This window comes from Convolutriloba macropyga, chromosome 3 (genome assembly GCF_964194025.1).
Source record: "Convolutriloba macropyga chromosome 3, txConMacr16.3, whole genome shotgun sequence".
Classification (NCBI taxonomy): domain Eukaryota; kingdom Metazoa; phylum Xenacoelomorpha; order Acoela; family Convolutidae; genus Convolutriloba; species Convolutriloba macropyga.
Genome location: NC_134470.1, coordinates 26,188,906 through 26,204,232, shown reverse-complemented (window position 1 = coordinate 26,204,232; position 15,327 = coordinate 26,188,906). Strand labels below are relative to the sequence as shown.

At 32.2% G+C, this 15,327-nt stretch overlaps 1 protein-coding gene across 1 annotated transcript in view; it reads left to right on the top strand.

Annotated features, from left to right (window-relative positions):
- LOC142336105 (uncharacterized) overlaps window positions 1-15,327 on the top strand; it is a 211,573-nt gene that overhangs the window by 63,054 nt on the left and 133,192 nt on the right. The gene's annotated exons all lie outside the window — the stretch shown is intronic.

Sequence of the window (15,327 nt, the reverse complement as noted above, 5' to 3'; positions counted from 1 at the left end):
TGCACTTTCGTCGAACACCGATAATGTATTATGTGGCAGCTCATTAATGAAAATAAGCAACAATTAGACAAAATGAAAAAAAAATGCAAAATTATGTAATACTTTTTTTTTTCTCGAAAAAAATTTATTCACAAAGACATAAAAGCCATCAATTACAAAATGAAAAATTTGAATGGGTTCGTTCATTCTTCCAATTGGAGCCCTTGAGATCTGCAATTATCCAGAATATGTCTTACGTCTACAAAAAGAACATCAAAAATGACAAAAATCAAAATTTCATTCTTTTTTTGAAAAACCCGTGTGGAAGCCAGTAAAGTCATTACAAATTCTCTTAAAACATTAGATTTTGTGACATCAATCCCTTTTGACACCTTCCCCTGAAATGCATTATGTGACCTATCATTAATGAAACTAGGTAACAATTAGACCAAAAAGAAAAAAAGCAAGATTATATAATATTTATTTTTATCGAAAAAAAATTTAATTCCAAGGACATGAAAGCCATTAATTACACGATGAAAAATTTTGAATAGGTTCGTTTATTCTTCCAAAGGAAGCCCCTGAGACCTGCAATTATCCAGAACAAGTCTTACGTCTACAAAAAGAACGTCAAATATGACAAAAATCCAAAATTAATTGACTTTTTTTGTGGAAAACCCGTGTCGAAGCCAGTAAAGTCATCACGAATTCTTTAAAAACATTAGATTTTGTGACACCAATTCCTTTTGACAACTTCCCTTGACAAAAATAAAGTCATCTTTAGCCTTTAATTTACTAAACCGGGTAACAAACAGACAATTAGAAGAACAAAATGGCAAAGTTGAAATGTTTTTCTTTTCATTTTGGAAAACAATTGTTTTCAAAGTCAAGAAAGCCATTATCTATCTTCTAATATCAGAACGTCGGCTCATCCACCCTTCAAGGAAAAGCCAATCAAACCGGGTCATTGTACAGGAAATTAAATACGACTAAAAAGACAAAGTAAAAACGACAGATAAAGACAAAATTAAAAAATTCAATTAAATTCTTCGAGAAAGTACTGTCGAAGCGGTAAAGTACCACAATCTATATCGTTAAGTATTTAAAAATTATCAATTGTGCGTTTTTTTGAACGCGAAAAATGCGACATATGAACTGACAATAACGTGAAAATTTGACAAAACTAGAAAACATGAAAAATGGGCAAAAATTAAAAATTAAAAAAAAAAGTTATGAAATCTAGTAGTATCAAAGCCAGAGCACAATAACTTAAGGCTTGAAACCACAATAAAGACTAAATTTGAATTCAGCAGAAAGATGGAGCACTCTTTGACTGCTGACACTAAGCTACAATTTGACCAAATTAAGAGAAAAATGGAGGCAAAGTTCAATAAGCCATTTTTTATTTGACTATCAAGTATTTTAAAAGTCAAAACAACCATAAGCTTTCAAGCAACCAATTAGATAAATTAATTTCGAGCTAATTAGGAAGCCAATAGGACCTATCACTAGTGAGCTTTGATTTGAAATGTTCTGTTATATAATTAATATAAAAATGATCGATTTTTTTTTTTTATAAAAAAGCGACTGACGACAATCCGAATTATTTTTGCATTGTAACGGTCTAAGATTGGTACAAAACTAGTCCTGCTTATTCTGATTGTCCAATAGGAATATTTTATTTTTGGAATGTCATTGATATAGATGTTTTGTTAGTTAAAAAATCTAAAATAAATGCTGCGTTTTTGATAATCAACGAATAAAGTTAGCAAAAAACGGCAAAGTTTTATTTGCAGAGCACTCTCAACGGAAGTTGAAGTGGAATTAGCCCCCTTTTCAGTCTACAAAGATTTTGTTAGTGGTGTTTGGGTGTGCACTTCCTGCAAATTTAATCAGAGTGGACTAAAGAAACTTATTTCGAGCTGTTTTTGATGAAAAAGTCTGAATTTTGTGAAAAATTTAGCTGGAATTTGTGACCAAAAAAATCAATGAAAATAAACGCCAAAAAATTTTGTCTTCAACATTAAAATCAACAACATTTTCTGAAAAACTTTTCTTAAATTTTATCAAAATTGGCGAAATTTTAGTCAAAACTTCCGAAAAAGTGAATGAAATCAGCGGAATTCACACTATTTTCTCGAAAGTTCAAACCTCAATATCTCCCTGTCAAAAACGAAAACCAAAAAAAACTTTTAAATTCCATATTCTACGCTGGACAAGCTTTCTAATGATACCAGTCTCAACTCTCTACGATGAATATATCGATCGGCCAAAATTGACTGAACAAAAAACCCGTTTGAGTATATAGTTCCTCCCCCCTCAAGAGGGGTCGGAACAACGATTGTGAAGTGCAGTTTTGATGACCGTTCTGACTCATTTCGATATCGATTCAGTTTTTGATCAGTGTTTAATAAGCTTTCCATCTTTGGGGTTTTTCAGGAAGGAAGGAAAACTTAGAAATTAAGGCCTTCTACTCCAATAATAATAACTCAAAAGCGAATCCAAAGTTGCTCCAAAAATTATTTGATTTAGATTGGTAAAAATTTAGTCCTGCTTATTCCGATTGTCCATTAGGAATATTTAATTTTTGCAATGTCATTGATATAGATGTTTTGTTAGTTAAAAGATCTAAAATATATGCTGCGTTTTTGATAATCAATGAATAAAGTTAGCAAAAAACGACAAAATTTTGTTTACCGAGCATTCTCAACGGAAGTTGAAATGGAATTAGCCCCCTTTTCAGTCTACAAAGATTGTGTTAGTGGTGTTTGGGTGTGCACTTCCTGCAAATTTAATCAGAGTGGACTAAAGAAATTTATTTCGAGCTGTTTTTGATGAAAAAGTCTGAATTTTATGAAAAATTTAGCCGGAATTTGTGACCAATAAAATCAATGTCACTAGGCGACAAAATACTTTGTCTTCAACATTAAAATCAACAACATTTTCTGAAAAAATTTTCTTAAAATTTATCAAAATTGGCGAAGTTTTAGTCAAAAATTCCGAAAAAGTGATTGAAATCAGCGGAATTCACATTATTTTCTCAAAAGTTTAAACCTCGATATCTCCCTGTCAAAAACGAAAATCAAAGAAATCTTCTAAATTCCATATTCTACGCTGGACAAGCTTTCTAAAGATACCAGTCTCAACTCTCTACGATGAATATATCGATCGGCCAAAATTCACTGAACAAATAAACCCGTTTGAGTATATAGTTCCTCCCCCCTCAAGAGGGGTCGGAACAACAATTGTGAAGTGCAGTTTTGATGACCGTTCTGACTCATTTTGATATCGATTCAGTTTTTGATCAGAGTTTAATAAGCTTTCCAACTTTGGGGTTTTTCAGGAAGGAAGGAAAAATTAGAAATTAAGGCCTTCTACTCCAATAATAATAATCCAAAAGTGAATCCAAAATTGCTCCAAAAATTATTTGATTTAGATTGGTACAAAAATAGTCCTGCTTATTCTGCTTGTCCATTAGGAATATTTGATTTTTGGAATGTCATTGATATAGATGTTTTGTTAGTTAAAAGATCTAAAATATATGCTGCGTTTTTGATAATCAATGAATAAAGTTAGCAAAAAACGGCAAAATTTTATTTACAGAGCACTCTCAACGGAAATTGAAGTGGAATTAACCCCGTTTTCAGTCTACAAAGATTGTGTTAGTGGTGTTTGGGTGTGCACTTCCTGCAAATTTAATCAGAGTGGGCTAAAGAAATTTATTTCGAGCTGTTTTTGGTGAAAAAGTCTGAATCTTATGAAAAATGTAGCCGGATTTTGTGACCAATAAAATCAATGAAAAAGGTGACAAAATTCTTTGTCTTCAACATTAAAATCAACAACATTTTCTGAAAAAATTTTGTTAAATTTTATCAAAATTGGCGAAATTTTAGTCAAAAACTGCGAAAAAGTGAATGAAATCAGCGGAATTCACACTATTTTCTCGAAAGTTCAAACCTCGATATATCCCTGTCAAAAACGAAAACCAAAAAAAAATCTTTTAATTTCCATATTCTACGCTGGACAAGCTTTCTAATGATACCAGTCTCAACTCTCTACGATGAATATATCGATCGGCCAAAATTGACTGAAAAAACCCGTTTAGGTATATAGTTCCTCCCCCCTCAAGAGGGGTCGGAACAACAATTGTGAAGTGCAGTTTTGATGGCCGTTCAGACTCATTTCGGTATCGATTCAGTTTTTGATCAGAGTTTAATAAGCTTTCGAACTTTGGTTTTTTCAGGAAGGAAGGAAAAATTAGAAATGAAGGCCTTCTACTCCAGTAACAATAACCCAAAAGTGAATACAAAATTGGTTCAAAAATTATTTGATATAGATTGGTAGAAAATTAGTCCTACTTATTCCGATTGTCCATTAGGAGTATATTTTTATGGAATGTCATTGATATAGATGTTTTGTTAGTTAAAAAATCTAAAATAAATGCTGCGTTTTTGATAATCAATGAATAAAGTTAGGAAAAACGGCAAAATTTTATTTACAGAGCATTCTCAACGGAAGTTGAAATGGAATTAGCCCCCTTTTCAGTCTACAAAGATTGTGTTAGTGGTGTTTGGGTGTGCACTTCCTGCATATTTAATCAGAGTGGACTAAAGAAATTTATTTCGAGCTGTTTTTGATGAAAAAGTCTGAATTTTATGAAAGATTTAGCCGGAATTTGTGACCAATAAAATCAATAAAAATAGGCGACAAAATACTTTGTCTTCAACATTAAAATCAACAACATTTTCTGAAGAAATTTTATTAAATTTTATCAAAATTGGCCAAATTTTAGTCAAAAATTCCGAAAAAGTGAAAGAAATCAACGGAATTCACTCTATTTTCTCGAAAGTATAAACCTCGATATCTCCCTGTCAAAAACAAAAATCAAAAAATCTTCTAAATTCCATATTCTACGCTGGACAAGCTTTCTAAAGATACCAGTCTCAACTCTCTACGATGAATATATCGATCGGCCAAAATTCACTGAACAAATAAACCCGTTTGAGTATATAGTTCCTCCCCCTCAAGAGGGGTCGGAACAACAATTGTGAAGTGCAGTTTTGATGACCGTTCTGACTCATTTCGATATCGATTCAGTTTTTGATCAGAGTTTAATAAGCTTTCCAACTTTGGGGTTTTTCAGGAAGGAAGGAAAAATTAGAAATTAAGGCCTTCTACTCCAATAATAATAACCCAAAAGTGAATCCAAAATTGCTCCAAAAATTATTTGATTTAGATTGGTAAAAATTTAGTGCTGCTTATTCCGATTGTCCATTAGGAATTTTTAATTTTTGGAATGTCATTGATATAGGTGTTTTGTTAGTTAAAAGATCTAAAATATATGCTGCGTTTTTGATAATCAATGAATAAAGTTAGCAAAAAACGGCAAAATTTTGTTTACAGAGCACTCTCAACGGAAATTGAAGTGGAATTAACCCCCTTTTCAGTCTACAAAGATCGTGTTAGTGGTGTTTGGGTGTGCACTTCCTGCAAATTTAATCAGAGTGGACTAAAGAAATTTATTTCGAGCTGTTTTTGATGAAAAAGTCTGAATTTTATGAAAAATTTAGCCAGAATTTGTGACCAATAAAATCAATGAAAATAAGCGACAAAATACTTTGTCTTCAACATTAAAATCAACAACATTTTCTGAAAAAATTTTCTTAAAATTTATCAAAATTAGCGAAATTTTAGTCAAAAATTCCGAAAAAGTGAATGAAATCAGCGGAATTCACATTATTTTCTCAAAATTTTAAACCTCGATATCTCCCTGTCAAAAACGAAAATCAAAGAAATCTTCCAAATTCCATATTCTACGTTGGACATGCTTTCTAAAGATACCAGTCTCAACTCTCTACGATGAATATATCGATCGGCCAAAATTCACTGAACAAATAAACCCGTTTGAGTATATAGTTCCTCCCCCCTCAAGAGGGGTCGGAACAACAATTGTGAAGTGCAGTTTTGATGACCGTTCTGACTCATTTCGATATCGATTCAGTTTTTGATCAGAGTTTAATAAGCTTTCCAACTTTGGGGTTTTTCAGGAAGGAAGGAAAAATTAGAAATTAAGGCCTTCTACTCCAATAATAATAACCCAAAAGTGAATCCAAAATTGCTCCAAAAATTAATTGATTTAGATTGATAAAAATTTATTCCTGCTTATTCCGATTGTCCCTTAGGAATATTTAATTTTTGGAATGTCATTGATATAGATGTTTTGTTAGTTAAAAGATCTAAAATATATGCTGCGTTTTTGATAATCAATGAATAAAGTTAGCAAAAAACGGCAAATTTTTATTTACAGAGCACTCTCAACGGAAATTGAAGTGGAATTAGCCCCCTTTTCAGTCTACAAAGATTGTGATAGTGGTGTTTGGGTGTGCACTTCCTGCAAATTTAATCAGAGTGGACTAAAGAAACTTATTTCGAGCTGTTTTTGATGAAAAAGTCTGAATATTGTAAAATATTTAGCCGGAATTTGTGACCACAAAAAATCAATGAAAATAGACGAAAAAATATTTTGTCTTTAAATTTAAAATCAACAACATTTTCTGACGAAATTTTATTAAATTTTATCAAAATTGGCCAAATTTTAGTCAAAAATTCCGAAAAAGTGAAAGAAATCAACGGAATTCACTCTATTTTCTCGAAAGTATAAACCTCGATATCTCCCTTTCAAAAACGAAAATCAAAAAATCTTTTAAATTTAATATTCTACGCTGGACAAGCTTTCTAATGGTACCAGTCTCAACTCTCTACGATGAATATATCGATCGGCCAAAATTCACTGAACAAAAAAAAACCGTTTGAGTATATAGTTCCTCCCCCCTTAAGAGGGGTCGGAACAACAATTGTGAAGTGCAGTTTTGATGGCCGTTCTGACTCATTTTGATATCGATTCAGTTTTTGATCAGAGTTTAATAAGCTTTCCAACTTTGGGGTTTTTCAGGAAGGAAGGAAAAATTAGAAATTAAGGCCTTCTACTCCAATAATAATAACCGAAAAGTGAATCCAAAATTGCTCCAAAAATTATTTGATTTAGATTGGTACAAAACTAGTCCTGCTTTTTCTGATTGTCCATTAGGAATATTTAATTTTTGGAATGTCATTGATATAGATGTTTTGTTAGTTAAAAAATCTAAAATAAATGCTGCGTTTTTGATAATCAATGGATAAAGTTAGCAAAAAACGGCAATGTTTTTTTTACAGAGCACTCTCAACCGAAGTTCATGTGGAATTAGTCCCCTTTTCAGTCTACAAAGATTGTGTTAGTGGTGTTTGGGTGTGCACTTCCTGCAAATTTAATCAGAGTGGACTTAAGAAACTTATTTCGAGCTGTTTTTGATGAAAAAGTCTGAATTTTGTGAAATATTTAGCCGGAATTTGCTACCACAAAAAATCAAAGGAAATAGCCAAAAAATATTTTGTCTCTAAACTTAAAATCAACAACATTTTCTGAAAAAAATTATAAAATTTTAACAAAATTGGCAAAATTTTAGTCAAAAATTCCGAAAAAGTGAAAGAAATCAACGGAATTCACTCTATTTTCTCGAAAGTTTAAACCTCGATATCTCCCTGTCAAAAACGAAAATCAAAAAAATCTTCTAAATTCCATACTCTACGCTGGACAAGCTTTCTAATGATACCAGTCTCAACTCTCTACGATGAATATATCGATCGGCCAAAATTGACTGAACAAAAAAAACCCGCTTGAGTATATAGTTCCTACCCCCTAAGGAGGGGTCGGAACAACAATTGTGAAGTGCCGTTTTGATGGCCGTTCTGACCCATTTTGATATCGATTCAGTTTTTGATCAGAGTTTAATAAGCTTTCCAACTTTGGGGTTTTTCAGGAAGGAAGGAAAAATTAGAATTTAAGGCCTTCTACTCCAATAATAATAACCCAAAAGTGAATGAAAAGTTGCTCCAAAAATTATTTGATTTAGATTGGTACAAAAATAGTCCTGCTTATTCTGCTTGTCCATTAGGAATATTTGATTTTTGGAATGTCACTGATATAGATGTTTTGTCAGTTAAAAAATCTAAAATAACTGCTGCGTTTTTGATAATCAATGAATAAAGTTAGCAAAAAACGGCAAAGTTTTAATTACAGAGCACTCTCAACGGAAGTTGAAGTGGAATTAGCCCCTTTTCAGTCTACAAAGATTGTGTTAGTGGTGTTTGGGCGTGCACTTCCTGCAAATTTAATCAGAGTGGACTAAAGAAACTTATTTCGAGCTGTTTTTGATGAAAAAGTCTGAATATTGTAAAATATTTAGCCGGAATTTGTGACCACAAAAAATCAATGAAAATAGCCGAAAAAATATTTTGTCTTTAAATTTAAAATCAACAACATTTTCTGAAGAAATTTTATTAAATTTTATCAAAATTGGCCAAATTTTAGTCAAAAATTCCGAAAAAGTGAAAGAAATCAACGGAATTCACTCTATTTTCTCGAAAGTATAAACCTCGATATCTCCCTGTCAAAAACAAAAATCAAAAAATCTTTTGAATTTCATATTCTACGCTGGACAAGCTTTCTAATGGTACTAGTCTCAACTCTCTACGATGAATATATCGATCGGCCAAAATTCACTGAACAAAAAAAAACCGTTTGAGTATATAGTTCCTCCCCCCTCAAGAGGGGTCGGAACAACAATTGTGAAGTGCAGTTTTGATGGCCGTTCTGACTCATTTTGATATCGATTCAGTTTTTGATCAGAGTTTAATAAGCTTTCCAACTTTGGGGTTTTTCAGGAAGGAAGGAAAAATTAGAAATTAAGGCCTTCTCTTCCAATAATAATAACCGAAAAGTGAATCCCAAATTGCTCCAAAAATTATTTGATTTAGATTGGTACAAAACTAGTCCTGCTTTTTCTGATTGTCCATTAGGAATATTTAATTTTTGGAATGTCATTGATATAGATGTTTTGTTAGTTAAAAAATCTAAAATAAATGCTGCGTTTTTGATAATCAATGGATAAAGTTAGCAAAAAACGGCAAAGTTTTTTTTACAGAGCACTCTCAACCGAATTTCATGTGGAATTAGTCCCCTTTTCAGTCTACAAAGATTGTATTAGTGGTGTTTGGGTGTGCACTTCCTGCAAATTTGATCAGAGTGGACTTAAGAAACTTATTTCGAGCTGTTTTTGATGAAAAAGTCTGAATTTTGTGAAATATTTAGCCGGAATTTGCGACCAAAAAAAATCAATGGAAATAGCCAAAAAATATTTTGTCTCTAAACTTAAAATCAACAACATTTTCTGAAGAAATTTTATTAAATTTTAACAAAATTGGCAAAATTTTAGTCAAAAATTCCGAAAAAGTGAAAGAAATCAACGGAATTCACTCTATTTTCTCGAAAGATTAAACCTCGATATCTCTCTGTCAAAAACGAAAATCAAAGAAATCTTCTAAATTCCATATTCTACGCTGGACAAGCTTTCTAAAGATACCAGTCTCAACTCTCTACGATGAATATATCGATCGGCCAAAATTCACTGAACAAAAAAAAACCCGCATGAGTATATAGTTCCTCCCCCCCCTCAAGAGGGGTCGGAACAACAATTGTGAAGTGCCGTTTTGATGGCCGTTCTGACTCATTTTGATATCGATTCAGTTTTTGATCAGAGTTTAATAAGCTTTCCAACTTTGGGGTTTTTCAGGAAGGAAGGAAAAATTAGAATTTAAGGCCTTCTACTCCAATAATAATAACCCAAAAGTGAATCAAAAGTTGCTCCAAAAATTATTTGATTTAGATTGGTACAAAAATAGTCCTGCTTATTCTGCTTGTCCATTAGGAATATTTGATTTTTGGTATGTCACTGATATAGATGTTTTGTCAGTTAAAAAATCTAAAATAACTGCTGCGTTTTTGATAATCAATGAATAAAGTTAGCAAAAAACGGCAAAGTTTTATTTACAGAGCACTCTCAACGCAAGTTGAAGTGGAATTAGCCCCTTTTCTGTCTACAAAGATTGTGTTAGTGGTGTTTGGGTGTGCACTTCCTGCAAATTTAATCAGAGTGGACTAAAGAAACTTATTTCGAGCTGTTTTTGATGAAAAAGTCTGAATATTGTAAAATATTTAGCCGGAATTTGTGACCACAAAAAATCAATGAAAATAGCCGAAAAAATATTTTGTCTTTAAATTTAAAATCAACAACATTTTCTTAAGAAATTTTATTAAATTTTATCAAAATTGGCCAAATTTTAGTAAAAAATTCCGAAAAAGTTGAAGAAATCAACGGAATTCACTCTATTTTCTCGAAAGTTTAAACCTCGATATGTCCCTGTCAAAAACGAAAATCAAAAACTCTTTTAAATTCCGTACTCTACGCTGGACAAGCTTTCTAATGATACCAGTCTCAACTCTCTACAATGAATATATCGATCGGCCAAAATTGACTGAACAAAAAAAAACCCGCTTGAGTATATAGTTCCTCCCCCCTCAAGAGGGGTCGGAACAACAATTGTGAAGTGCAGTTTTGATGGCCGTTCTGACTCATTTTGATATCGATTCAGTTTTTGATCAGAGTTTAATAAGCTTTCCAACTTTGGGGTTTTTCAGGAAGGAAGGAAAAATTAGAAATTAAGGCCTTCTACTCCAATAATAATAACCCAAAAGTGAATCCAAAGTTGCTCCAAAAATTATTTGATTTAGATTGGTACAAAACTAGTCCTGCTTATTCTGATTGTCCATTAGGAATATTTGATTTTTGGAATGTCATTGATATAGATGTTTTGTTAGTTAAAAAATCTAAAATAAATAATGCGTTTTTGATAATCAATGAATAAAGTTATTAAAAAACGGCAAAGTTTTATTTACAGAGCACTCTCAACGGAAGTTGAAGTGGAATTAGCCCCCTTTTCAGTCTACAAAGATTGTGTTAGTGGTGTTTGGGTGTGCACTTCCTGCAAATTTAATCAGAGTGGACTAAAGAAACTTATTTCGAGCTGTTTTTGGTGAAAAAGTCTGAATTTTGTGAAATATTTAGCCGGAATTTGTGACCACAAAAAATCAATGAAAATAGCCGAAAAAGTATTTTGTCTATAAACCTAAAATCAACAACATTTTCTGAAGAAATTTTATTAAATTTTGTCAAAATTGGCGAAATTTTAGTCAAAAATTCCGAAAAAGTGAAAGAAATCAACGGAATTCACTCTATTTTCTCGAAAGTTTAAATCTCGATATGTCCCTGTCAAAAACAAAAATCACAAAAATCTTTTAAATTCCGTACTCTACGCTGGACAAGCTTTCTAATGATACCAGTCTCAACTCTCTACGATGAATATATCGATCGGCCAAAATTGACTGAACAAAAAAAACCCGCTTGAGTATATAGTTCCTCCCCCCCTCAAGAGGGGTCGGAACAACAATTGTGAAGTGCAGTTTTGATGGCCGTTCTGACTCATTTTGATATCGATTCAGTTTTTGATCAGAGTTTAATAAGCTTTCCAACTTTGGGCTTTTTCAGGAAGGAAGGAAAAATTAGAAATTAAGGCCTTCTACTCCAATAATAATAACCCAAAAGTGAATCCAAAGTTGCTCCAAAAATTATTTGATTTAGATTGGTACAAAACTAGTCCTGCTTATTCTGATTGTCCATTAGGAATATATATGGTTTTTGGAATGTCATTGATATAGATGTTTTGTTAGTTAAAATATCTAAAATAAATAATGCGTTTTTGATAATCAATGAATAAAGTTATTAAAAAACGGCAAAGTTTTATTTACAGAGCACTCTCAACGCAAGTTGAAGTGGAATTAGCCCCTTTTCTGTCTACAAAGATTGTGTTAGTGGTGTTTGGGTGTGCACTTCCTGCAAATTTAATCAGAGTGGACTAAAGAAACTTATTTCGAGCTGTTTTTGATGAAAAAGTCTGAATATTGTAAAATATTTAGCCGGAATTTGTGACCACAAAAAATCAATGAAAATAGCCGAAAAAATATTTTGTCTTTAAATTTAAAATCAACAACATTTTCTTAAGAAATTTTATTAAATTTTATCAAAATTGGCCAAATTTTAGTAAAAAATTCCGAAAAAGTTGAAGAAATCAACGGAATTCACTCTATTTTCTCGAAAGTTTAAACCTCGATATGTCCCTGTCAAAAACGAAAATCAAAAACTCTTTTAAATTCCGTACTCTACGCTGGACAAGCTTTCTAATGATACCAGTCTCAACTCTCTACAATGAATATATCGATCGGCCAAAATTGACTGAACAAAAAAAAACCCGCTTGAGTATATAGTTCCTCCCCCCTCAAGAGGGGTCGGAACAACAATTGTGAAGTGCAGTTTTGATGGCCGTTCTGACTCATTTTGATATCGATTCAGTTTTTGATCAGAGTTTAATAAGCTTTCCAACTTTGGGGTTTTTCAGGAAGGAAGGAAAAATTAGAAATTAAGGCCTTCTACTCCAATAATAATAACCCAAAAGTGAATCCAAAGTTGCTCCAAAAATTATTTGATTTAGATTGGTACAAAACTAGTCCTGCTTATTCTGATTGTCCATTAGGAATATTTGATTTTTGGAATGTCATTGATATAGATGTTTTGTTAGTTAAAAAATCTAAAATAAATAATGCGTTTTTGATAATCAATGAATAAAGTTATTAAAAAACGTCAAAGTTTTATTTACAGAGCACTCTCAACGGAAGTTGAAGTGGAATTAGCCCCCTTTTCAGTCTACAAAGATTGTGTTAGTGGTGTTTGGGTGTGCACTTCCTGCAAATTTAATCAGAGTGGACTAAAGAAACTTATTTCGAGCTGTTTTTGGTGAAAAAGTCTGAATTTTGTGAAATATTTAGCCGGAATTTGTGACCACAAAAAATCAATGAAAATAGCCGAAAAAGTATTTTGTCTATAAACCTAAAATCAACAACATTTTCTGAAGAAATTTTATTAAATTTTGTCAAAATTGGCGAAATTTTAGTCAAAAATTCCGAAAAAGTGAAAGAAATCAACGGAATTCACTCTATTTTCTCGAAAGTTTAAATCTCGATATGTCCCTGTCAAAAACAAAAATCACAAAAATCTTTTAAATTCCGTACTCTACGCTGGACAAGCTTTCTAATGATACCAGTCTCAACTCTCTACGATGAATATATCGATCGGCCAAAATTGACTGAACAAAAAAAACCCGCTTGAGTATATAGTTCCTCCCCCCCTCAAGAGGGGTCGGAACAACAATTGTGAAGTGCAGTTTTGATCGCCGTTCTGACTCATTTTGATATCGATTCAGTTTTTGATCAGAGTTTAATAAGCTTTCCAACTTTGGGCTTTTTCAGGAAGGAAGGAAAAATTAGAAATTAAGGCCTTCTACTCCAATAATAATAACCCAAAAGTGAATCCAAAGTTGCTCCAAAAATTATTTGATTTAGATTGGTACAAAACTAGTCCTGCTTATTCTGATTGTCCATTAGGAATATATATGGTTTTTGGAATGTCATTGATATAGATGTTTTGTTAGTTAAAATATCTAAAATAAATAATGCGTTTTTGATAATCAATGAATAAAGTTATTAAAAAACGGCAAAGTTTTATTTACAGAGCACTCTCAACGGAAGTTGAAGTGGAATTAGCCCCCTTTTCAACCTACAAAGATTGTGTTAGTGGTGTTTTGGTGTGCACTTCCTGCAAATTTAATCAGAGTGGACTAAAGAAACTTATTTCGAGCTGTTTTTGATGAAAAAGTCTGAATTTTGTGAAATATTTAGCCGGAATTTGTGACCACAAAAAATCAATGAAAATAGCCGAAAAAATATTTTGTCTTTAATCTTAAAATCAACTACATTTCCTGAAGAAATTTTATTAAATTTTATCAAAATTGGCGAAATTTTAGTCAAAAATTCCGAAAAAGTGAAAGAAATCAACGGAATTCACACTATTTTCTCGAAAGTTTAAACCTCGATATGTCCCTGTCAAAAACGAAAATCAAAAAAATCTTTTAAATTCCGTACTCTACGCTGGACAAGCTTTCTAATGATACCAGTCTCAACTCTCTACGATGAATATATCGATCGGCCAAAATTGACTGAACAAAAAAAACCTGCTTGAGTATATAGTTCCTCCCCCCTCAAGAGGGGTCGGAACAACAATTGTGAAGTGCAGTTTTGATGGCCGTTCTGACTCATTTTGATATCGATTCAGTTTTTGATCAGAGTTTAATAAGCTTTCCAACTTTGGGGTTTTTCAGGAAGGAAGGAAAACTTAGAAATTAAGGCCTTCTACTCCAATAATAATAACTCAAAAGCGAATCCAAAGTTGCTCCAAAAATTATTTGATTTAGATTGGTACAGAACTAGTCCTGCTTATTCTGATTGTCCATTAGGAATTATTAATTTTTGGAATGTCATTGATATAGATGTTTTGTTAGTTAAAAAATCTAAAATAAATGCTGCGTTTTCGATAATCAATGAATAAAATTAGGAAAAAACGGCAAAGTTTTATTTACAGAGCACTCTCAACGGAAGTTGGAGTGGAATTAGCCCCCTTTTCAGTCTACAAAGATTGTGTTAGTGGTGTTTGGGTGTGCACTTCCTGCAAATTTAATCAGAGTGGACTAAAGAAACTTATTTCGAGCTGTTTTTGATGAAAAAGTCTGAATTTTTTGAAATATTTAGCCGGAATTTGTGACCACAAAAAATCAATGAAAATAGCCGACAAAATATTTTGTCTTTAAACTTAAAATCAACAACATTTCTTAAAAAAATTTATTAAATTTTATCAAAATTGGCGAAATTTTAGTCAAAAATTCTGAAAAAGTGAATGAAATCAACGAAATTCACTGTATTTTCTCGAAAGTTTAAACCTCGATATCTCCCTGTCAAAAACGAAAATCAAAAAAACCTTTTTAAATTCCATATTCTACGCTGGACAAGCTTTCTATTGATACCAGTCTCAACTCTCTACGATGAATATATCGATCGGCCAAAATTGACTGAACAAAAAAAAACCCGTTTGAGTATACAGTTCCTCCCACCTCAAGAGGGGTCGGAACAACAATTGTGAAGTGCAGTTTTGATGGCCGATCTAACTCATTTTGATATCGATTCAGTTTTTGATTAGAGTTTAATAAGCTTTCTAACTTTGGGGTTTTTCAGGAAGGAAGGAAAAATTAGAAATTAAGGCCTTCTACTCCAATAATAATAACCCAAAAGTGAATCCAAAATTGCTCCAAAAATTACTTGATATGAGAACTTGAAAAAGGAGGTGCGGATATCTGCGACTGAAAACGCGGGTATAATAACATAAACAATGAAACAGTTTTTGAAAAGATTAAACCAGGATTTAAATTTGGCGTCACTAATTTTTAAAGCTATTGCGCAGGCAGTTCGTGGCC